The following is a 23,685-nucleotide window of genomic DNA, read 5'->3' as shown; positions in this document are numbered from 1 at the left end:
GACTGTATATGTGCGCTTTAAATACAGCCACGATTCTTCCTCCTCCTCCTCCTCCTCCTCCTCCTCACACAACCGCTTCCATATGTCTCCCACAGCCACCCTTCAAAGCAAATGAATAGGAACACACTTGGCACACTTGGCCGAGGCCTTGCGTCTTCAAACGCTAAATAAGACACCCCTTTCATGTTACTCTACACTCCACGATCATAATTTAGCCTGCGATGAGACACAAGGTCTAACAAATAAACAAGCTGTATAAATATGCACTGCCAAAGCCTAAAATGTTCTGTGAAAAACGTTTGACAGTATGTTACTTTTATATGTCGATGAAAACTATGTGATAATGACACACTTGAAGTGCAGCTGCGTTAAGACAGTCATTTGAGATTTCTGAATGAAAACAATGCCAGCAGAAGAAAAAGATTGAGGAGAGGAAAAGAGAAAAAACAAATTACAGGGACTTATTGTAAGCATTACGAGTATAGCTCTTGTTGCACGTAACAGGCATAAAAAGAGCAGTCCTACTCCTCCTCCTCTCTTATGCTCCGGGGAATTGCTTCTTTTTTCGTGCCCAGCCATTCCCAACTCCCTGTCAATCAAAGCGATTGCCTTCCACTGATAACCTCTACAGTAGCAGATGTTCACCTTTTATTGCTATGTGTTCCAGCCACTTTTGTTAGCACGTCCCAGTTTTATTAGCTTTTCGTGAAACATTGAAGTGATCATTTAGAATGTCAAACTGTCATATGTACATAGATACTGTATGTACATCCATTGTTAATTAGTTTTATGATAAACAGTTTAGGATTATGTACACAAACATGCACACGATCTGTACCCGCAATTACTATGCTATACAGTTGTGAATGAAGTGAATGAAGACACCTGTTGGCGACTCTTGGCAGAACCCAAGGTCTGTCAGGGAGGAAGGCCGCGTGTGAAAGGGTGTCCTCCACGAGGCTGTGAGGAGAGTCCGTGTGGTGATCCCGCCCCGGAGCAGAATGTGAGCTATTCGCCACAATCGGCTGCCTCGCGCTCTGATTGGAAAGGCATGCGGGGCCCCTGTGACACACAGCATAGAGCGGCAGTGGGCTGACACTGTACGCCACACACTCGCTCACACACACACACACACACGCACACACACACACACACACACTGCACACTCACACCTAGTGGCCTGCCAAATGCAGCCTAACCACATGCTCAGGGTCCCACAGTTGCCTCCGAACGCCTGCTCAAAGACGCGAGAAGGAGGGATAGAGAGGGACAGAAAGAAAGAGAGAAGGAGAGAGGCAGTGGAGGACATGCAGAGAGCAGGAGAGAGAAAGAGGGAGGGGGGTGAAGTTTAGACAGCTGCACATGGAGTGTCTTGGAGCCCTGTCTATCAGAGCGGGTGGAGGTATGGGGGTTGGGGTATGAGATGGGGGTTTTGTGTGTGTGTGTGTGTGTGTGTTTGTGTGTGTGTGTGGGGTGTAGTGGATGGTGATTTGTGTGTTGGGGGGGGGGGGGGGGGGGGGGGGGGGTTAGTTTGGTATTTTGGTCTCCTTAGTGAATCGTACATGAGTGCCAGCCAGCCGTACTCTGTTATGTTGATGTCATCACTGTCCTCCGTTAGCAGGGCTGTTAACCCAGGCAGCTTGTGGTAGGCCTCTGCAGCCTGGTTACAGCTGGCTCAGGCTCTGGGAGTCTGTAAATAGACCAACGGGGAGGGGGGGTATCAGTGCACCTCAATGGTATCCCAGCCATCCGCGAGAGTAACGACTGGTGGGAGAGCATCGAAACATGGGTTACGTTACCAATGACGACGACTCTTGCTGGTGCTAAGTATTTAGCTCATATATAAGAGTGGAGCACATTCGAAGCCCAAAGACTTAACACATGCAGGAGCCAAAAAAAATTATACAAATGTCACTTTATACTCCCAGATATTTTAATCTGTATTATTTCGAACTCTCTGGCTACCCTCACTGTGGGCTTAGCATAGCAACTAACCTCTGCTAGGCATCTAGGGAGACATTTAGTCAGGAAAAAGAGGTCCTTTTAGAAGGTTCCGGCGAACGCCTGCATACAGAGCATGTGAACGATCGTGCGAGTGTCTGTCTGCACAGGGAGGCCCCGTGTCTCTCCGCTCTTTGGTCAGAGCCCAGACAGATAGTTGTGTGTCTGCAGTCTGGCACTCCAGTGACCTCAGAGCTGAGAGACAGGAGTTTTTTTTTTTGGAGCCGGCAGGCGTGTGGCATGTCTGGGCTGGGAGAGGGAGAGAAAGAGAGAGAGAGGCAGGGAGGGAGGGAGGGAGAGAGACGCCACCATGCGTCAGATTTGCTGTGCGGGGTTATCTCAGTTCAAGTTAAAGAGTAAGCCACTGTGAGTTGTGGCCGCCACCTTTGTTTTCCTTTCCTTGTCAGTGGGGAAAGTGGATTTTTCCTTTCAATCGGTGCCGTTTACGTGGTAATTTTCCGTAATGGTCTGGACTGAGCCGAAATGTTGGGTTACAATAGTAGAATAGAAAACATATATTACATTTCTGGGCACAATAATTTAACTGCTGGAAGGGAATAATGCTGGCTTGTCTATACATTTCATCTAGAGTGCTTTTCTTTCACAAGCAGAATTCCCAAGTGGCTGTTCCAAAGGTGGTGTCATGCCGCTTCTTTTGAACTGCCGTGCTCATTTTTATGTCCTCTCCAGGTGGTTTTTGAGAGCAGTGCATTATGGGTAATAGCCATAACGATATCTGTGTCAGGATCCTCTTTGGACAAAAATATATCTTCCAGTGTTCAGACTGCTGAGGATTTTCAGCTATATCAGCCCATGGTACCACTTTAGTTCAGGGAACACGTTCGCCATTAGTATATACTGTACGTAATAGGTGTGTGTATTATTACTTAAAGAGGTCTGTATTAAATGTCACTACACATTTATTAGGTCTTCTGCTGTGAAGTCAGTGATAGAAGATTGTCAGCCTAATGTTCTCTGGGTGTGTGTAAAGGAGGGGTCTTTGAACCGTAGGGCTCATTAGGAAATGTCCCTCTAGTACAAGTGCTGTCAGGTGACATTCAGCCATGTATTAAAGGGACACCAGGCAACGTTTTCGTGTTAAAGGAGAATTCCGGTGTGATATTGACCTAAAGTGTGTTGAAACATGATACCGAGTGTGAACGTATGTCTCATAGCCCATCTCAGATTCCAAAAATAATTCTGTGGAAATGCATGGATTCCAGTTTCTTCCAGTAGCAGCAACTGGAATCCATGCATTTCCACTGAATTATTTTTGGAATCTGATCCCTTATCATACCTGTTCATTCTTACTCGTCGCTCGACTTATCGTGACTAAATTCAAGATGGCTGCAAACGCTAAACTTTGTGAAGATACTGTCTGTATAAATCGTCTTGTAAGTAAACTACCAGTGCTTTTCCAAAGTTCTCAATGTCTCGTTTTAAATGTCAGGGCCCTCGGAAGTCTACCAATGAAGTGGGGAGATACATTGAGCCTCGTAAATGGTGTAAAACAGTGATTTATTTGCATGGCTAGCCCGATGCCGAAGCACCACCATTGAAAAAGCTGTTGGTAGCATCGGCTAACTAGCGCCAGATTTTGGAGTGCAGGGGACAAGTCGAGATGGGCTGTAAGACATACGTTCACACTCAGTATCATGTTTCAACAGACTTTAGGTCAATATCACACCGAAATTCTCCTTTAATTAATCATCTTCGTAAGTCGGTATATGGTTAAATGACTCATTACGGGGCGAATGAAGGCTCTCTCGCCCGCCCCTACTGCCTGTCGGAAGAATATCCCACTTGCAAGTTCGGTGTATCCTACCCGCCGACCGAAGCAGGATCAGTTTACAGCACAGAGGCTGGCTAACGAAACGCTAGAGATTGTTGCAAACATGTGTATAATGGCAGAGCCGGCGAAGAAGCAGCGAAAACCCTTGACTGAAGACACAAAGAAAAGGAAAAGAGCTTCAGACCGAGCGAGGGCGAGTTTCGTAGAGAAAAAGCATCAGGCTTGCCTGGTGTCCCTTTAATTGTTAACAAAAAAATGTCTGGAGGTTTCTACTAATCCACTAATAAGATATCTACACACACAAATAGAAGCACAGACCATCCAAACATTGTGAGGCAGAATTGATCAAGTGCTGGATTGTTCATGCACTAATTGGGGAAAGGAGCGGGCTTGGGCCAGCTGACTGGTTTACCCTGCTGATGATCCCTGCTGATGAGGTGTTGTTGTTGTTGTTGTTGCACATCAGTCTTCATTTTTGTGAAGCTTTCTTCAAAAACACTTTATTCACACCCTGCAACTGTTTCTGTGTTATAGACTGGTAGATTAGAATCACTTAGTCGATGTGCTATAGGCTGTTATGTGGCAATATGAACTAAAACATATTGACCATTTTTTCTTTTGGGGGGGGGGGGGTGAGGGGGAGGGTAAAGTAGCAGTGTAGCAGTTCATATTAAAATTTCCATTAATAGTCACGACATGAGGATACCGTATGGAGAGTGCCACCAAATGCATCTGTCTGCTGCTGCCGACTTCAAATATTCATACCCAATTACAACTGCCACAGAGTTCAAAGTGTAATAAATCTTCAAGTGACATTTTATTAAAAGTCAACGGCAGGGCTCAAATTGAATTTGTTTGCATCATAGCCACGGTTAATCGGAGCCTTTAAAGTTTGCGACTCAATTAGTTCTGGATGTGGATGTGTGTGTGTGTGTGTGTGTGTGTGTGTGTGTGTGTGTGTGAGATTGTTTTGCTGGTCCTCCATCACACATTACTTTTCACCATCCACTCACTCTCAGATATAAAAAACACACTCTCTCTCTGAGCAATGGACAGATTACTTACTTAGTTGTTAACACTATTTGGCTACATGATCCTTGTGAAAACACTAGACCCAGTAAGCTCACGGAGCTAGACCCACACGCACACGCACACGCACACGCACACGCACACGCACACGCACACGCACACGCACGCGCACGCGCACGCGCACACACACACACACACACACACACACACACACACACACACACACACACACACACACACACACACACACACACACACACTGACGCGTCTCACATACATAAAGACGCTCTTCCTTAATTGAGCCGTTTGCTCCTTGCCACCATCCACATAGTGGGAATTCTGTGAATGGCACGAGGTGGTCTCCTGTCTAGCCTGGGCCACCCCGGAGTTTGCGGCGTGGCCTTTTTAATCATTGACATGCTGCGCCACAGTCGTCCGCTCAAAGGACACAGGGCTGGACTGGCCTCTGAAATTCACCACCAGATTTTCGAACTGCTGATGGCATGAGAACCAAAAAAAAAGAAGAAAAAAAAACAGGACAAAGATTACACTCCATCAGCGCACAGAATGTAAATTGTTTCCTCGCCGCACTTTTTATCACGGTCGTTATGCACAATAATGCGCTGTGTTTTGTGCATATTATAAAATGAGGTGCACATTATATGCTTTGTATCATGACGATCCTTGTTCCATGTCTAGATTGATTCGGTGATAATGATGCATTATGTGTAATTTAACTGTTTTCATGAAACTTGTACGAGCTGCTTTTCTGTTGGGAAAGTAAAGTATGCATGCATGCAACCAAACACGCTCACAAAGTGTGGGAAATGTGAACGTGCCCCGCTTAATTGTGTTCCTCTTCTGCGTTGTTGCAGGTGTGGACAGAGACCCATGGAGATGTAAACAAGGTTCCTTGGCGCCCAGAACACAAAAGCATCCACAGACAGAGGTAAGACAAACTGCATCAAAAACCAACTCTCTGGGCTGTCCAATCTGTTTTTATTAAGTATTTATGGAGTATGTTTGACCTACTGAATCCTGATTACCAACTACAAGACTTCAGGCACTTCCTCATTTGTGTGTGTGTGTTATCATACCCTAATCTCTCCATTGCAATCTCCCCTTTCTCTCTCTCTGACACACACACGCAGACACACACGCACACGGACACAAAGCAATGGGAGGAGGGCACCTCTTGAGTGTATTTCTTAAGGGTTAGGACACATGCTCCAATCATATTATTTGCAACACAGTGAAATCCATCTTGTCTTTCTGAGCGCAGAACACCGTAAATTATGACTGTGAAATTGGTCCACATTACATCATTGTTTACACAAAATGCGTAAGCTGAAACAGTGTTTGACGCTCATGTTGCAATGAGGGACACACACACACTTTCTTTCTCTCTCTCTCTCTCACACACACACAAACACACACACACACACGCACACACACACACACACACACACACACACACACACACACACACACACACACACACACTGTCTCTCTTACACACATGTACACACACACACACAGATACAGTATGTACACACACACACACACACACACACGCTCATCCTCATACACACATATACACACACACATATATACACGCACGCACCTACACACACACACACACACACACACACAAAATCCCGACAGCGGTGCAGTTCTCCATGACTCCCAAATAATTTATTTAAATAGTGCTGAGCAGCAGGAAGGTGAGTGATTTCGGTAGCATCTGCAGTATGCTAATGAGACGAGCGCGCTCCACTCTCCCCTCCACTGCCCAGGGACATCTGGGAGCCCGCGATTGCTCAGGGACATTAAACTAGCCGGCTCCGTACAGCAGCTCCATGTGGCAGCTCAGAGGTAGGCTATATAGGGGAGGAAGGGAAGAAAGAAGAGGAGGATGAGAGGAGAGGAGAGGAGGAAGAGAGAAGAGGGTGAGAGAGGGCCAGAGCCGTGCTGAGATTTGATTTCCATTTTGTTATTTCTCTTTAAGCAAATGTTCTTATCGGAGCCCTTGAGCAAAGCATGCAAACAATGCTCTGTGTCTTTTTCAGAGCACTGTCACATGGTGCATGGTGTGTGTGTGTGTGTGTGTGTGTCTGTGTGTGTCTGTGGTTGGATTGCTTGTTCTGGTATTTTATGCAGGTTCATAAACATACAGGCATAGTCATACACACACACACATACATAAACATACACACACACATACATAGACATACACACATAAACAAACACACAGACACACACATGGGCATGGGTGGACTCAAATGCTCATGGCAGATTTCATTTCAAAAGCCACATGTCTTTCAGAATGAGGATGCAGAGATCAGTGTCATCTCAAACTCTGTCTGTGTGACACACACACACACACACAAAATGGGAAATTAGTGCATCAATACAATTGGAACATTTCTAGCTCGTTTTATTTACCCCCTGTTGCTAGGCAGGCCTTGGAAAACAATGCAATGCTAGCCGGCCTCTTTATCTGTGCCGGTGTTGCCTACTGAGAGCAGAGGTTGTGCGTATCCCTCTGGAGCACTAGCTGGTGCAGTTAGCTAATCTCCTCTTCCGCTTCGTGCTCTCTCTTGAACCCTGAATAGCAAATATTAGGGAAGTGTGTATTCAACAATGTGCACACACACACACACACACAAACACACACACACACACATCCTGCAGCTCTCCCCCTTGCCCTGTTGCCGTCAGCTTCAAGATACAGCATGTTCGTCAAGCAGAGATTAGATTGACGTCGTAATCTCTCAAATCAAATCAAAAAGTGCAGCTTGTGTATGTAACAGGACCTGACGTGGCACTCAGTGTGGAGTGATTCCAGGTTATGCAAGAAAAAAGCACTGTGTAGAGAAATCATTACATCCAGAAGACAGATTGGTTAGTGCTTCTATAGCCTACTCTTTAGATGTGTGCTAATAGATGCTAATAGGGGTAGTTCTAATGGCTAGCTAGAGTGCTCTGGCTAATTCAGTAAACCAGTAATAGCACCTATTATATCTACCTGATAGAATACTAATGGCATAAATTATACAGCTTGGAAGCACAGAGCGCACGGCATGTTTTATCCCTTGTAAAAAGCAATAAGCCTGTCTTTTTCCGGCTTTGTGATTCAACGTAACCTGCTTTTTGTTTAGTGCAGTTGTTACGTGCCATTGCAGGACTATATTTTGGCTGACGCGCATTAATCTTAGATTCAATGGAGACGCATGTATGGCTGGATTATTTGGCATCTCAGTGGGAGATGTAGGTCAGCTGGAAGAGAGTCCATTTCCTCTCATATCCTAATCCCCATTAGTTCTGCTTTTGGCCACAACTGCAGCCTAAGGGTGTGTGTGTGTGTGTGTGTGTGTTGTGCACGTGCATGCACACAACCACAGAACCCCCCCAATTGAGAAATTGCTTGCGGTGGCATTTTATCCTTGTGGTTTCTGTATGGGATTTTGTTTGTGGTTGTGTGGATTTGTTTGCACATACCTTGCATAGTCATATACCAGTCTGTTTGGTCTGTTTGGTTTCTCACAACTCAATAAAAAGTGTATAATGATAGCAACAACAACAAACAAACACATAAATAAATAAATAAATAAATATGTATAAAATAAAAACATATTTCATTAATATGTAACACTGATTTATTAGTATATTATCACATTCAGAAATGTATGTCTGTGTGAGGATGAGTGTGTGTGTGCACATGTGTGTACATATCTGTGTGTGTGTGTGTGTGTGTGTGAGTTGTGTAAGAACGCATGGTTAACTGTATTTGTGAGGCGGCCATGTGCGGTGAGGTAAGCCGTGCTCTCGGGCCTCCCAACAGGCCCAGACTGTGTGTGTGTGTCCTGTCGGCCTCTGCCTGCTCTCTCTCAAACACACATACACACACACACACACACACACACGCTGAGTGACTGAGTAAGTGACTGACTGACTGGCTGAGTGAATGATGAGGAGAATCAGGGCTTTCCCCTACGTGTCAACTGGCAGCCGCTCACTGAACACAGTCTAGTAGCCGCACAGTCTAGTAGCCACACAATCAATTCCACTTGCACTAAAGTGAACAGTTACACCATGGGCCTGTAAGAGTGTTTTAAACGTCCAGTCCTCTCTCTTTTTCTCTCTCTTTCTCTCTCTCCCTCTCTGTTTGTGTGTGCGTATAGCTCTTTCTTTGTGTGTCTCTCACTCATGCTAATGACAATGTGTATAGATAAAGCATTTGTGCGATTTAGAAAGAGCTCAGAGAAAGAGAGAGAGAGAGCTCAGAGAAAGAGAGAGAGAGAGCTCAGAGAAAGAGAGAGAGAGAGCTCATAGAGAGATAGAGGGAGAGAGAGAGAGAGTAAAAAGTGAATGTAGCCATCCTCTCATCTCTATTCTGCCCCTCTGTCATGTAGAGAGGTGACAAACTGGTTTGAGCAAATAGCTTTGTCAAGTCATAATGAACATGTCTCAATGGCTTTGTTATGTCATAATGAAGACGTCTTCACTAATAAGTTCGAGATTACGATCTTAAAAATCCATATCACGCTGTCTCCGGCTTTTTGAAGGGAGGCTAGGCTACTGTAGCCTGGCCCCACCCACCTAGGTCTTCTTTCAGGGAGATCTAGTCTGGAACACCATAGTTCATAACCGTTTCCCTCAGACAAGAAAAATGGGGGGGGGGATGTCCATAAATAGCCCACACTGCACTAATCGAAGAAATTCTGGAAGCAAGGAGTGCGTGCGTGCATGCGTGTGTGTGTGTGTGTAGTCTTGACCTCCTCTGTGCAGCAGACGCTGCTCACATTCCCAGTGCGAGTAGAGGACTGTGGTCTGTCACACCAGGCTGTTCCCTGCCTCTTATCCAGGTCAGGTTTGATGTGCTGGAACCGTGCAGGGCCTGACACACACACACACACAGGGCTGTAGCTGTCGATTCCCTGTTCCCTAGTGCCAAAGCATAACTACATGAGCTCAGATTACCCGGAAGAGTTATACGTGTTTGTTTGATTCCTAGAAAAAAAATGGCAAGGACATTTTTTGCTGAGGATTTCTGACTTTCTCGCTCACCGTTTTTGCCGTTTGACCTTCCTTGTTTTTTTTTTCCAGGCTTCGGTTATGTAACAGTCTTATTTTTAGGGAAAACAACTTTATCAAATTTGTTTTTAGCCTTAATCTGCTGACAGAACCTAAGCCACCAGTCTGTGTGTGTGTGTGTGTGTGTGTGTGTGTGTGTGTGTGTGTGTGTGTGTGTGTGTGTGTGTGTGTGTGTGTGTGTGTGTGTGTGTGTGTGTGTGAGTGAGAGAGAGAGCAGAAAAAGACAGTGAGAAAGAGAGAGAAAGAGAATCAGAGAGAAAGAGAGGCAGTATGGGTGAGATAGACAGAGAGAAAGAGAGAGAGAGAGAAGTAGGTCATTGATTTGGAACTTGGACAGTGATTATGTGGTGCCCTAGAAATGTGCTATAATCGGAGCGCTTTCATACCAAAACAGCCCCCTCACCCCCACTACCCTACTACCCCTCCTCTCTCCTCAGTGGCAGCCATTTCAAGGTCAGGATTACAAGTCAACTCTGAATATTTACTGCCCAGCCGCCAGCCCTTCCTAATGTACATAGCTTGAAGAACTTTAAATCACAGACGAAGCGGTTAGCAAGCTAGCCATCACATGTCCTCTTGTGCTTGTGTTGCCATTGGTGGGGTCAAAGCATTTACCATTTACAGTAGCATGAGAACAGCGGAGCTGCGGTGAGCCTTTGCACACAGCCGTCCCGGTGTACAAAAGACTTGCAGATGGTTGTTAAGACAGGCAGCCCGTTTGCATCAGCAGACTCCCCTTGTTGCCAGACCAAAGGAGAAATTGTTGGCTGTCATATGCAGAGAGGTGCATTATTTAGGAATCAGCGTGCGCACGCCTCGCAGTGTGAAGTTCCGACTGCCTGGAGAGTGCCAACGGGGGCACCTTTTCTTTGAAGCGCGGCAACTGTCGTCATGTCTTAGAGAGGTCTTCTGACGAGCCATATTGTGTTTTTAATTTATAAGAAAAGAAATTGGAATGCTTCACAGGTTTGTGTGGTTTACTGCCTCAGATATGGTATTCGGGTACTCTCCTAATTGCATATTAGGTCTCAGATATGGTATTCGGGTACTCTCCTAATTGCATATTAGGTGCTGCATGAGTCTTAACAGCTCTCACATTACATCGCTGAGATATTCTACACATTTTGACCCGCTAGCAGGCAGAAGGGCAAAGCAACACAACAGTTGCTTTGGGTCCCTCTTATAGTTTAATGTGGTCAGTTGGCAAATTAAAGTGCTGGTCTTTCCCGGATGAACTAGGGTTGGCTACACCAATTGTAGAGAGAGGAGGGAGAGAAGGATTCGTAAGAGCTTTGATGTTTTTTAATGGCAGCTTTGCCATTGCAGGCGATGATGCAAACACTAATGCTTCCAGAACAATCCCAGACAAAGGAGCTCACCCCAGGCAGGGCAGGCCGATGGGAGGTCTTGTCTAGATGGAACATGGTGCACTGCTTCACTCCCCAAGCCAGGGAGTGGATCTGTCTTTCCCTTTCCTCTGACTAACACACAGAGGAACACACACAAACACACACACAGACACACATGCACAGTTAAACGCATACACAGGCATGCATGCCCACAAAAACAAAGTGATCTGTGGAATGAACTGTCACCTTGCATTGCCATTCTCGTCTTTCTACCTCTCTCTCCCTCTCTCTTTCTTTCTCTCCATCTCTCTCTCTCTCTCTCTCTCTGTCTCTCTGACTATCTGTTTCCCTCTCTCTGACTCTCTCTCTCCCTCTCTCTATCAATTCAATTCAATTCAATTCAATTCAAGGTTGCTTTATTAGCATGGCTGTAAGTAAGTACAGTGTTGCCAAAGCACAATTAAAACAGCTTAACAATTAGAACATTGACAGAATTACAGGAAACAGTAACATGAAGAATTGTGTATATACCCTCACTTTCTCTCTCTTTTTCCACACACACACACACACACACACACACACACACACACACACACACACACACACACACACATATGCATGTGATCACACACACACAGACACACACACACACAGGCAGCATACACATTATAATACATTGGATTAATTACAGACATTAGGTCGGGCATTGTGGCAAAGTGTCCGACTCACTGTCCCTCATGTCGTGGCAAGCTCTATCTCTCTTTCGCTCTCTCTCCCTCCCTATCTCTCTCTCTGTCTCTCTCTGACTATCTGTCTCCCTCTCTCTGACTCTCTCTCTCTCTCTCTCTATCTCTCTCTCTCTCCCCCCCTCTCTCTCCCTCCCACTCTCCCACTCTCTGTGAAATCTAGTTCCTTGGTTTCCCCTCATGTTGCTCTGGCTGTGCCTCCAGGGGCCACGGCTCATATTGTTTTAGAAACAAAAGCTGATCGTGTGTATAGTGTGTGTGGGTGCGGGTGTGTGTTTGAGATAGAGAGTGCAGGATCTCTGGGTGGTAGCGCCTTCACTATTTTGTCTGTCACCAGGCTGGTTGTAGGGAGAGGAAGTGTGCTTTGTTATTTCCCCTGCCTGGCCTCTTCCACCGGGCTGCCGTGCGATGGAAGTGACAGATAGAGGAGAGATGGAGGAGAGGGGAGGAGAGAGGGATGAGAGGGGTGAGAAATAAGACTCGGAGGACCAGGCCAGTCGATGCAGGCCACTCTGAAGCCGTGGATTAACCTTCTCAGTGGCAACCCATTGCTCAGGCCTCATATTGTCCTCTTTGATTAAAAATTAATGATTCGAGCAGAGATTGTTTATCTGGAGAAGATCACAGACAGTGATAGCAGCACAATAGATAAACCACAGAGCTGTTTTTGTGCTCTCTCCAAGACAATAAAGTGGGGGCAATTTAGTGCAGTTCTGTTGCAGAGAGAGAGAGAGAGAGAGTGTGTTTCTGTGTGTGTGTGTGTGTGTGTGTGTGTGTGTGTGTGTGCGCGCGCTTGCGCGTGTGTTGTGTGTATGTGTATGCTTCTGTGGGCTCGAGGAAGTCCCGAGGTCTGGTTATGCGAGGTGAACCCAGCCCGCGTGAGCCGGGGACAGGGCTGTGGTTGACGGAGCACATGGCCTGTGCTATGCTATGCTATGCTGCGCTGCGCTGCGCTGCAGTGTGCAGAGCAGACAGGGAGTCTCCATGAGCGTCAGGGGCAGTCGAGGGCAGTACATGCACAGCAAACACCCCCCTGAGGCTCTTGTGGGTCACCAGCTCCTTCTGCTCAGCCAGCCAGCCCTGAAATTGAACGTCACAGACAGACGCTGACCCAGGGCCTACATCTGGTCCACTTCTGGGTGAGCCCCGGCCCACAGTTGGCCCGGACCAGTGTTCAGGTTTTTTGCCACACTGATTCACATGAAGACCTACTGACCTGCGAGCTAGCCTCACTTTAATTAACTGTGTTTTCTTTGTCACCCAATCATGAATAAGGAACAACATTACCCATCAGCGTTGTTGAAACAGGTCATATATTTAATGGCTAATAATCAGATATGAGGATTTCATGGCTAATGATGGCTAATTCCTCTGTGAACAGTGAAACACTACACTGGTACCTGCTATTGGACAAGTGCTTCCCCTTAAGTTCAATCGAATTGCTCTCGTGTGGTTTACAGTTGCTGATATGTTGTTTGTTCATATATCCTATAGAGCCATTAGTCAGATGATTAAATGATTGTTGGGTTGTGAGTTAATTGATTAGTGGGTCATGAGACTAAAGATTGAACAGTAAGAGCAAGTGCCTTGTATATTGAAGGCATACATTTTTAATGTGTGCTTCTACTAATAATTATTAGCCTTTATTATTCATGGTAGAACTCAATGGGAGCTGTGCCTTTTGCCATCCATCAGTTGAACTAGCGAGTACTTCACAGATACGAGGTGTCAGAGGCCAGCTCTGCTGCTTGTAAGCATGTTTACTCAATTTCAGCCATATGCAAAAAACATGCAGAGGACATAATAGATTTTCAAAGGGCCATCTTTTGCATGCGATACAGCGTTTGCATGCGTGTGATCAGCGTCACACAACACTGACGGCATTGCAAAGTCATTGTTGTTGTCATCGTTGTTTTGTGTGTGTCCGTACCCTCCCACAGGAGCATACTCGGAGCGCAGGCGGCTGGCAACATCTCTGTCTCCTCCCCTGAGTTTCCAAGCATGACGTTTGTCGGTTGTCGGTGGTGATGATGGGAGGGGGCTGGTGGGGGATGGTGTGTGTCTGTGTGTGTGTGTGTGTGTGTGTGTGTGCGTGCGCGCTCGTGTGTGTGTGTGTGATTGTGTGGAGAGAGAGTGGGTCAGGTCGGGAGGGTGGTGACATCATTGGTAACAGCTGCAGGCTGGGTAGAGAGACAGATAGCGGCAAAATGAGAGGAAGAGAGGAGGGAGAGAGAGAGAGATGGAGAGAGAGAGAGAGAGATGGAGATGGAGAGAGAGAGAAGGGGGGGGACAATTGACCAGGAGCGACGTGCAGAGGGGGAGAGCTGACCTGATTGCTCAGCTGGCCAAGAGAAGTAGAGGAGAAAGAGGAAGAGGAAAAGGAGGAAGAGGAGGGGGTGAGTCAGAGAGGACAGGAAAGAAAGAAAAGCGAAGGGATAAAGAGGAGGAGGAGGGGCGGACTCTTATCTGGTACATTGTCGGCCATGTCTACTGCACCCCATAGCGTGTTATGCCCAGTACACACACACACACACACACACACACACACACACACACACACACACACACACACACACACCTACAGACACACATACCAACAGACACAATGTATTGGACACACACAGTATAAGCACAGGTCTCCATCATGCTGTCACTTTTGTATACACATACACATATCATGCAAGGCTATTAAGTTAACAAACATACACACACACACACACACACACATATACACACAAACAAACACAGCATCACAAGGGCCTAATAAAATCACAGTCTACAACTACAGGTCTTTAGGGACCGTCACACTGCAGGTCCAATGCAAAGCATCCGATCCACACAGGACATAAACACACACACACACACACACACACACACACACACACACACACACACACACACACACACACACACACACACACAAATAATAAGCAGGTCAAGAGAGCTTTCTTTAGAAAATGTGTGCCTGAGATGATATAATCCGGGAGCTTCTATTGGTGGATTTGTAGCGTCTGGTGAATATTAGTCACTGTGACCAGGGGTCTGCGTGTGGCTGATGCATTATTCAGTGTGGGGGCCATGTTAATAAAAACACACCACGGGCTCAGGGCCCGACAACGGCAGTCGCTCCACATTCACGGCACGCCTTGAATTGTAATGAATTCAGAATGCAATCATCCTAATAGCTTTTCAGATCAAATACCCAGGAGCGATGTTAACAAAGTATCCATGCCTTCCCAAAACAAATAGCACACAGACACACACACACACATATACACACACACACACACTGACATGTATCAACAACACACATACACAAAATCACTCACACACACATACACACACACACACACGTACACACACACACACACACACACACACACACACACACCATTGTTATTCTCTTTTTGGCTCTGGATGACTGAGAGTTGGGACTAAACATTTGGTGAAAAAATATCTATCTATAAAAAAAGCACAAGAGCAGAACCAGACGGAGTGGGAACATTTGCATAGCCTTTTAGCATGTGGTGCAGAGAGCTTTTATTAAAAAAAAAATACCCCTGTGGGGCTCAACCTGCTGGGCAGTGGGGGTGGGTGCAGGGCGGGGAGAGGCAGTACAGAGAGAAAGAGAGAGAAGAGAGAGAGAGAGAGAGAGAGAGAGAGAAGAGAGAGAGAGAGAGAGAGAGAGAGAGAGAGAGAAGAGAGAGAGAGAGAGAGAGAGAGAGAGAGAGAGAGAGAAAGAAAGGGAGAAAGAAAGGGAAGGAGGGGGAAGAGAGAAAGGGGGAGGATTGTGATGGTTTCATCCCTGAAAGCAGGAGGCGCAGGAGGCATGGCGTGACGGAGTGGTACAGCCGGCTCTCTCAGATCTCTTCAGATCAGCCCTCTTTAAAAGGTTCTGCTTACACCTGGGAAGGGCTGGACTGAAAACCACACATGATATGCACCTTCTAGAACCCTTGTGGAACCCTTGTGACTTTGATCAGCTTTGTGATACATTTATGGTGCCTTGATGAGATGAGTCCTTTTTACCAACATGGCCTCTTCTCATGGAAACATGTTCTTTAGTTCCTGTGTGTGGATAAAGATATCATGAAGAAAAGGACTCATAAAGATCTCATATGATCATTCTTGATGGAGCCTTTTAAATCAGCACATCGTTTGGATAACTAGAATGACCTAAATACATCCTTATATGGACATTTGTTCAAAGCCAATTAGTCATTGAAATCATCTGAAAGCAATCATAGCTTTGTACAGAGGCATGTGCAGGTGGCTCATTGATGACTTCCTGCTTTGACTCTGTATAGCGTGACTGTGTCTCTCTCCGCCTCACCGTGAGCTGCAACCAATGCCATAGCGACAGTCAAAAGACCACGTCCACGTGACGACCGCCGCTCGGGCTCTGGTCCTGTCACTCCAGCCTGCTCCTGCTCCGTTTGTGGTTCTGACAGCTCTGCGCGCCGCCATCGTCGCCGTCGCCACCATCACCCCTACTGCCGCCAGCGCTGCTGCTGCTGCTGCTGCCGCCGCCGTGCTTCAGGAACATGACAGCCGATGTCATCTTGCCGTCACATCTGCACATGAATGCGAGATTCTACGGGGAGATTATCCACACAAGTCGTGCCTCAGCACAGCACAGCACACACACACACACACACACACACACACACACACACACACACACACACACACACACACACAGAGAGAGAGAGTCGTGCGCGCGTGCTCTGATCATGTCTCTCAGCACCCCTTGTCAGAGCGCTGCATGCTCCATTGGCCCCCGCCTTGTCAGCCACTCATCGGCGCTAAGCTGCCGTGCTGAGATATTATATACTCCCCTCCAGTTGCCCTTTGGCTTACGGAAATGGAAGTAAGGGAAGTAAGGCCTTGCAAGATGCGTGCGTATGGACGGAAAAATAAAGCCCGTCTGTCAAAGGGCATTGGTGAGAAGTCGAGTCAAGGGAAAGAGACGGAGGGAGTTGCGTGTTCATTGAATAGCACACTCGACGAATGATCTCTCAATGAACTGGTTTCCTGAATTGATTCCATCAGCTAGTATAAGCAGGAGGCTCAGAAAGGGCTTGAAATATTCATTAATTCACTACATAGTGCACTATAGTAAGCAAGTATAGGCCTATGATCTATGTGAACTATATGAATTATACAGTGGGCCTATCACTATACAGTATAGTGGACTAAGTGGTGAATAAATGGTAATGTATCAAGCAGAGATATGACCGATCGGGGCCCTACGCGTGGCAGAATCAGTGGCGATAGGGTGGACTGGGTCAGACGCTAGTTCCTAGTTCCAGTGCAGCTCGTTTGCTAAGCCGCCTTTGTGTTTGCACCAGCCGCTAATGCAGCTAGTCATTGATTGGTCATTTGTGAGCAACTGCCTGCCGCTAACGCAGGGGAGAATCCATTTAGCTGCTAGCAGCGTTGCGAAGCGGCACGCTATTACACTGTTATTACAGGCTCGCATTCACCGCTCTGGTGTCGCCGAGAATAAATGGTTGTCAGCCCTGGTAATGGGTCTTTTAAAAGGGTTAAGTAAAGGTGAGCTAAATCTCTCTCTCTCTCTCTCTCTCTCTCTCTCTCTCTCTGCCTCTCATTTTCTTTTGCTCATTCTCTTTCTCTATTTCTTTCTGTAGCACATTGAAGTATTGACACGGACTCAGAGGTAGCGAAAAAAATGCCCTCGTTATAAATCCTGTAAAGAGATCAGTTGTGAAAACACAAAGCAGCTAATATCTGCAAATTCAAGGGTCTTATCTCGGGGCTCCTTGCTTCATCATTTTTCTTTAGCCTTTGCTGTGCTACTCCTGCTCTGGTTTTTCAATGAACGGAGAGAGGGAGAGAAAGTGGTAGAGAGAGAGAGAGAGAGGGGGGGGGGGGGGCTACAAAATGAAGAAATATCACAGATGTTGGCCCTGCATGTTGAGCTCCATCCTCCTTCCCCAGCCCACACGCCTCACAAACCCTCCCCCAACTTCACCCCCTACACTCAATCTGGCTACTTTAGCTCTTTTTTTCCCTTCTTTCCCTCCCTCTCCTTCGTTCCCTCCCTCCCTCTCTACCCTCCCTGTCCCTCTCTCCATCCTTCGCATGTGAGACAGATTACTTGTGCTTGCTCCATTCAGCAGCGCTGTTCCGATTGGGGGGGGAGTGTGTGTGTGTGTGTGTGTGTGTGTGTGTGTGTGTGTGGTGGAGAGGATGTCTAGGGGCCTGCCTCTCTCTCTCTCTCTCTCTCTACCGGTTCCCCCACTGCCAGAGGTTCTCCAGACATTAGCCAGACCCTCCCTGCACTTCAGTCCCGCTTGAAGGGCCCCCTTTCTGGGCTGTGTGAGGTGTGGTGGGGGGGTGAGGTGAGGTGCTGAGGCCCACTGCCTGTTCAAACAACACACGGCCCCGGCCAAACACCTCACTTTTCCACCGGCACTACTCCTCCGAGTGTGTGACATGTGTTCGGACAAATTAAAGTGTACAAACTGTACTGTTCAATCTCGGGGAGAAAAAAGGATTAAGGGTACCCCAAAAGGCTGTGGAAGGCTGTGAGGTTTTAATTAACCTGATCGATTGGATTCTGGCTGTAGTTATTGTTGAAGGAATTGCCACGGTGTAATGTCAAAACAGATGTAGGCTACTCGCGACTTTCACACATTTCTTCAGTAGGTTATTTTTTCTTAGAACTTTAAAATGTTTTTTTTTTTCTTTTTTTCAATAACTTAATTAAAGTATCACACTTGACTTTTTACCTAAATATTTCAGTTAACATTAACAAATACATATTTGACATGCATATATCTACTCTGATTTAGGAGAAAGAAAAATAAAGAGAATGTGTCTCTTCACAGGGCAGCTAGTGTGTCTCTTGTCAGTCAGAGCATACCGTCTCCCTGAACCCACCTCACCCTTTTACCCTTGGGGCGCTCACATATGTGACAGGGCCTGATCTAGTGCACAACAGATATCGGAGAGCAAGAGTGTGTGTGTGTGTGTGTGTGTGTGTGTGTGTGTGTGTGTGTGTGTGTGTGTGTGTGTGTGTGTGTGTGTGTTTGCCTGCCTGTGCATATGTGTGTTTTTGGGTGTGTCTGCATGTGTGTTTCTATGTGTGTGTATGTGTGTGTGAGAGAGAGTGTGTGTGTGTGTGTATGTGTGTGGGGGCTGCATGCCTGCAGGCCAGTTGTCTGTGTTTGTGCAGTGAGGAATGGCAACAGCAAGGTTTGGGTTTCAGTCCCACACACTCTCACTGGCCAGTGCAAGAGAATGCACACATACACACACACACACACACACACACACACACACACACACACACACACACACACATACACACACACATACACACACGCAAACACACACACCCTCTCACTGGCCAGCTCAGGACGACCCACACTCGTCTCCTCCCTTACAGGGCCACCAGGGTCACAGCTGTGGCCAGCCACAGACACACACTTGCACTCACACACACATACACACAAACACACATACACAAACACATATGTTCACACACACACACACACGCACGCTCACGTTTACATAAAAACTATATTGTTGATTATGAACTAATAAATGATGTAGTGTAATATGTTCATGAATGAAATAATAGCAAAATACACTGTATGTACACAAACTGGTATATTTTTTATCTTATGTGCTAGATTAACATCCAACGTTACATGAGTAGTGTTTCATTTTTCACAGATTTCTCTCTCTCTCTCTCTCTCTCTCTCTCTCTCTCTCTCTTAAAACCACTTCCTGGCTCTCCTTGCTATCTGGCCTCCCCAAGATGTCCGTTAGACCTGGGCGCCGTGGCGGGCAGTTCTCCCAGAGTGCTCTCTGTGGTCTTGGCAAACCCCGCGGGGACGGTTGGTGTGGGGCCCGATAACTAGCATGACTGTGGTGAGGCATTCAGGTGGGGCTGACGGTGGTGGGTGGTGGTGGGTGGGGGTGGGGGTGGGGGTGGTGGTGGGGGTGGGGGTGGGGGGGTGGGATCTTCTTCTGACTTCTCTCTGCAGCTTGACGTTTCTTTTTTTTTTTTCCTGTGGCTTAGGTCTTTTTCTTTCTTTCTTTTTTTTTGCCTTTTCCTCTCATTTGAGCGTTTCTCAGCAGTCGAGTAGTTCCATATGTCGAGAGGGTAGCCCCCCTCGTCTCTTGGGGCACACTCTCTCTTTACGTCTCTCTCTGTGTCGCTCTCTCTCTCTCTCTCTCTCTCTCTCTCTTTCTCTCCCCACCTCTCTGCGTTTTAAGCGGAAGATATTAAGTGACATAATGGCAATATGATGTGGATGGGATGGGAGTGTGTTTTCCGGGAGCCTCTGCGTGCTCCGATCGGAGAGATTGTGTTATTCGCACCTTAAATCTCCTCACCGTTTCAAGTGCTGCTGGGTGAATCAGTATTTGCTCTAGCATGATGATTTATCGGAGCAGGTCACTTACAAATCAACATTTTACAAGGAACAATACAAGATCATCACTGTGAAATACCAGTGCCATGTATTATCTAGCTCTCAGAACTTCTAAATCAAAATTATATCATTATAAACAGTTCACGGTCTTAAAGGCTTATTGGTTTTTTTCAAGAACATACCGTTGTAAACAGACACTCATCCAAAATAACATACTGCTACTTTGCAAGACATTAATCCCAAAAATGGAAAAGGTTTACAAATATAAGAACGAAACATTTTTACAAAAGTTAATTTACAACAGTTTCATGATGAGCGCGGTTGCGTGCAAGTGGCCCCAATAAACACACTTTTCTGCAAACACACAGACGCAGAGAGCAAAACAAAGAAGATACATGTGTTCATTTTCAGACAAGACAAGCAAACAACAAATCTCAGGGAAAAAAAACAGGAAAAAAAAAATCCATCACATCTATTAAAGCCGTTTATTTCGATGACAGGCAGGCAGTCAGAGTGAAGGGAAACTAAACAGATAGTTGGCGTCTGCGTTCTCCCCTCTAGTTTGAAGTAGGTTGGGGGTTGGGGGGGGGGTTGGGCTGTAAAAGTCAGCAGCGGGTTTGCAGTGGCCTCCTTCACCTCTCCCTCTTCCTCCGACAGGAACTGGCTAATTTCCTGAACTTGATCTACCATTTGGTCTGCACCGAGGAGGAAAACATTGCTCCAAAAGAGTGCTCAGAGAAATTTTTCACTCTCTCCCCCTTCTTTTTTTCTTTTTTTTTGTGTCTTTCTTTGCTCACACTCCTTCTCTCCACTCCCAGTTGAAAAAGCAAAATGAGTGTTCGTTCATTCGCTTAAAAGAAAGAAAGTTAGTCAGAAAGAGAGGATATTTGTGTTGTGTTTTGTGTTTTTTTGACATTTTTTTTAACTGCATGTTTGTCTTGATACGCAAAAAAAGACTAGGAAAGGGCACAGCCTGTATTAACTGCTGCTGACATTCTTGAGTGGTTTTTATCAGATTCACTGTGATATCTTGCTTGTTGCATCATCTGATGGCATTGCTTCTGCATGCTGAGGAGGAAAGACAATCACAGCACTATGGTGCTTTTCCTCTTTTTCGACCTTGCCAATCCAGGGTCCCGTCCTAACAAAAAGAACAGGTTTAAAGTTGTGACCCTGAAATGTGGTATAGTGTTGACATTGTTTTTTATTTAGCGCTTACATTTAGTTTCATTAAAAACTAATTTTAGACGTGCAAATGACCTCCGAAAAAAGACTGAAGCATTTCACTTCAGCTAGAATTTCATAGGAGAGCAACTTGCCCTTAAGAAAGACAGGAGAAGCATAGTGTAGACAGTCAACTCAAAAGCGCATACCCTTACTGGAGTGGATCTATTGCCGATCCGTCATGAGTCTGCACCAGAACTGGGCCAGAGTTCAACCAGCTGCATTATGGGGAAAAGAACGGGGTGGGTGGGTGGTCACTCACAGTCTGTTCCCACTTTGCCTGTCCTGTCATTGCGAGGCCTGAAAATGTTCCAGTAAGGGGTCTCTGCAGACAGGAGCAAGGCCTGGACCTCGTGTCTCTCTTTGAGGAGGGTATGGGGGGGGGGGTGGGGGTGGGGGTGGTTGGTGCGAGGAGACATGGCAGGGGTGAGTGGCTAAAATGAGTGGCTGTCCCAGCTGAAGGGGGGTTGGGTTAGGGGTTGGGGGGAGTAGTCATCACTCCCAGGGAAGGGCTAATGGTCGATCCCCAGGGCCGAGGCACCGACACTGGGCTGAGGGAGTTGTAGGATTGGGGGTGCAGTGTGCTGAGGGAGTTGTAGGATTGGGGGTGCAGTGTGCTGAGGGAGTTGTAGGATTGGGGGTGCAGTGTGCTGAGGGAGTTGTAGGATTGGGGGTGCAGTGTGCTGAGTGGAGGGTTGGGGGTTCACTGTGTCTGCTCAAGGAGACATTGATTCAGCTGCTCAGACAATTTCCAGGTGAACTGAAATGTCACTGATTTTTTTGTGAACGGTGAATGTGTGTGTGTGTGTGTGTGTGTGTGTGTGTGTGTGTGTGTGTGTGTGTGTGCGTGTGTGTGTGTGTGTGTGTGTGTGTTGCTTCTTTCAAGTCTGTGTGTTACTGCACAGGCATTTCCTTCCATGCATGTTTGTTTGTTTGTTTGTGTGTTTGTGTGTTTGTGTGTGTGTGTGTGTGTTTGTGTGTTTGTGTTTGTGTGTTTTTGTGTTTGTGTGTACATGTGTTCTCTAGTGTGGTGGTCTAATCTGATAACGCTGGTAGAGAGAAGGAAAGATGGAGAGAGAGAGAGAGAGAGGGAGGGAGGGAGGGAGGGAGGGAGAGAGAGAGACGGATAATATCCAGGCTGCCCTCTCATGGCTCTGGTGGGCTCTATTGATTTCATGTGACTGATCAGAGACAGTGCTGGCCTGTGTGCAAAATCAATGCCTCATTTTCGCCTCCTCCAAGCTGGCCTTTATGCTGCATGTAGAACACATGTGAAAACGTGTGTGTGTGTGTGGTGTGGTGTGGTGTGTAGGGGGTTAGTTTCAACTAATTGTACACCAGTAAAGGAATTAATGCTAATACACAGGCCTATGGGTCATGGCATGAGCTGGTTGTACAATATCCTTGTCCCTTAGTCCTGTGTGTGTGTGTGTGTGTGTGTGTGTGTGTGTGTGTGTGTGTGTGTGTGTGTGTGTGTGTGTGTGTGTGTGTGTGTGTGTGTGTGTGTCTGTCGTGTGTGGTGTGGTGTGTGTTGTAGTCAAGTGAAGGCATGTCCTTTAGAGAAAGATACACCTTTGCCACGACGAGGGAAGATCCATCTCACAGGTCTATAAGGCTGAGACACAAATCAATGCCTGGCCTTCATGCAGACAATACACTACACATCGTGTGTGAGGGAACTGAAAGAAGCATGCTACAACACATGCTTGTGTGCGTGTGTGTGTGTGTGTTTGTGTGTGTGTGTTTGTTTGTTTTTATATTCTCTCATGTGGACCGGGACCCACCCAATGTTCTTCTTCCTAGCACACACACACACACACACACATACACATACACATGCAGACACACACACACACACACACACACACACACACACTGTACGCATGCACAGACGTAGAAAAGGGACAGATAGATAGATATCGCTGCGGCTTGCTTCAGATCTCTCTCCCCCAGTGCAGTGCAGTGCGCGTCAGTCGGTCAGTCAGCCCTGACAAAAGGAGCGCTGTGTTCTGCCCGGCTCCAGCTCACCGTGGCCGTCT

At 46.6% G+C, this 23,685-nt stretch overlaps 1 protein-coding gene across 6 annotated transcripts in view; it reads left to right on the top strand.

Moving 5' to 3' along the window:
- LOC143137790 (zinc finger MIZ domain-containing protein 1-like) overlaps positions 1 to 23,685 on the top strand; it is a 168,489-nt gene that overhangs the window by 77,749 nt on the left and 67,055 nt on the right. For all 6 annotated transcript variants that reach the window (XM_076298114.1, XM_076298112.1, XM_076298113.1 and 3 more), the window contains exon 2: positions 5,698 to 5,771. The gene's annotated coding sequence lies outside the window, so the exon portion shown is untranslated. The remainder of the gene's footprint in view (positions 1 to 5,697; positions 5,772 to 23,685) is intronic.

The sequence above is a fragment of the Alosa pseudoharengus genome, unplaced genomic scaffold (assembly GCF_046254945.1).
Source record: "Alosa pseudoharengus isolate Yale_2024_CS ecotype anadromous, Long Island Sound unplaced genomic scaffold, YU_APseudo_1.1 YU_APseudo_1.1_scf_21, whole genome shotgun sequence".
NCBI classification, from domain to species: Eukaryota; Metazoa; Chordata; class Actinopteri; order Clupeiformes; family Clupeidae; genus Alosa; species Alosa pseudoharengus.
This window is presented reverse-complemented; position numbering and strand designations above follow the sequence as displayed.